The following is a 2,262-nucleotide window of genomic DNA, read 5'->3' as shown; positions in this document are numbered from 1 at the left end:
GTCACGGTGGCCATATGTACAGATGGCTGCCATCAGGCAAGATGAATCCCTACAACATGTCACCACGTCTGCCGTAGTACATTTGTTAGAAGTAAGTCACTAAATCCAGGCCACACTTGGGGAGGAGATTATACAAGATCAAAACTACCAAGAGATGGGTTCATCAGCGTCTTAGTCACTATTTTAGTGCTGCGAAGAGACACCACGACCAAGGCAACTGTTATAAGAGAAAGCATTTAATTGGGGCTGGCTTACAGGTTCAGAGGTTTAGTCTGTTTTCCTCATTGCAGGAAGGATGGTGGCATCCAGGCAGGCATGGTGCTGGAGAAAGAGCTGGGAGGGACATACTGAGCCACAGGAGGGTGGAGGAGAGACTGACTCTAGGTATAACATGAGCTTTTGAACCCTCAAAGCCCACTCCCAGTGACATACTTCTTCCAACAAGCCCACACCTCTCAATCTTTATAATCCCTTCAAATAGTTCCATCCCCTAATGACTAAGCCTTCAAATATATGAGGCTCTGGGGGCCATTCTTTTTCAAACCACCACAATCAGGGACCATTTTATTATTTGTGTGTGTGTGCCCACAAAGGCCACAATAGGGCATTTGATGTCTTGTTAGTGGGTGCTGGGAACTGAGCCTGAGACTTCTTCAAGAGCAGTTTGCATTATTTTGTCTTTTTTTAATTGAGCAATAGCCAAAGGCATGTTTTCTGATGGGGGTAGAGTGGTGTGGGGATAGGGGTGGTGTGTACCCCAGAGAGATATCCAACCACCCACAGCACTGTTCACGAAGTATCCATTGTCTCTTCTAGCACCCAAATCTCCAGAAGGGTGGCTTTCTCAGTGAGGACAGCAGTAGTGCCTTTCTCACATCTGTACCGGCCAAACCCGGTCCCTTTCTTGTTGGGCACTGAGCATGAACGAAGAAAGTCCAGCTTGCTCTTGCTGATAACGCACAGATCAATGTTGCTTCCAGACCCCCAGTCAATAAAGATGCTTAGCTGCAATAGCCTCACTCACTAGCTTCTTTCTCCTCCATATCCAGCCTAAACTTAACCTTCAAACACAGCCATTGCTGCCAAGGAGCCAGAACCCACAGTGACATAAGGCGATTTATCAGTTGATCCATGAGGATAGATGCTGTAGAGATGAGGACCAGTACTGTCTACTCTCCTCAAAACTAGGGCTGCACCAAATGTAACCTTGATACTGGAAAAGCATCTGCTTCAACATCCGATTAACTCTCGGAAGGTGGCCAGTGGTGAGAGTAGAGCTCCAAGTTGGAAGAAATAAGCTGGGTTGTCATATCTGTGTTTGCAGCTATCCCAGCTCCACAGCAATAACTATTAGGAGGTATGAAAGTGAATTTTTGAACAGTTTTTGTCAACAACAACCATCCCTTAAGTAGCTCTTGTGTCTGCTCCAAGAACTATGCCATTCTTATAAACCAACCCCATAATAGTAGTGACAGTTTTTCAAGCTTTCAGGAGCTTGAACCCCTTTTTTTTGCAAACTCAGCTTCCAAGACAGCATTCCTGTGGCAATTATAAAAAGAAAAGCCTCCGACCGGTGGCTGAAACACTGACATAGCTGCCGCCATCTTCCCAAGAAAGGGTTTCTGGGCCACAGCTTGCACTTTTAACTGCTGAACAAAAACCGTACTACAGGATCATGAGTCAATATGAAATTCCCTAATTTACTAAGGACAGTTCAGAGCAAGCTGTAGAGAAGAGATACTCGCATATTTTCTTCCTGTTCATTCACTGTGCCTGAAGGATCTGCAGGCTTCACATTCTATCTTCCCTGCTCAAATGGAGGAATCCCGTCCATGCCACCATTTATGATTTTTCATTTTAATATAATATTTTATTTATTTATTTATTTATTTATTTATTTATTATATGTAAGTATACTGTAGCTGTCTTCAGACGCTCCAGAAGAGGGCGTCAGATCTAGTTACAGATGGTTGTGAGCCACCATGTGGTTGTTGGGATTTGAACTCAGGACCTTTGGAAGAGCAGTCAGTGCTCTTAACCTCTGAGCCATCTCACCAGCCCTAATATAATATTTTAATTCTTTGAGAATTTTGGATGTGCATCCAATGCATTTTGATTATTGTGACCCCCACTTTTTAAAAAAAGATCTATGTATTTATTATGTGTAAGTACACTGTAGCCATCTTCAGACACTCCAAAAGAGGGCACCAAATCTCATTATGGATGGTTGTGAGCTACCAGTGGTTGCTGGTTTTTTAACTC

At 43.7% G+C, this 2,262-nt stretch overlaps 1 pseudogene; it reads right to left on the bottom strand.

The window, feature by feature from the left end:
* Positions 1-789: 789 nt before the first annotated feature.
* LOC110287046 lies at positions 790-1,604 on the bottom strand (annotated as a pseudogene).
* Positions 1,605-2,262: the final 658 nt, after the last annotated feature.

Source organism: Mus caroli, chromosome X, assembly GCF_900094665.2.
Source record: "Mus caroli chromosome X, CAROLI_EIJ_v1.1, whole genome shotgun sequence".
NCBI classification, from domain to species: Eukaryota; Metazoa; Chordata; class Mammalia; order Rodentia; family Muridae; genus Mus; species Mus caroli.
This window is presented reverse-complemented; position numbering and strand designations above follow the sequence as displayed.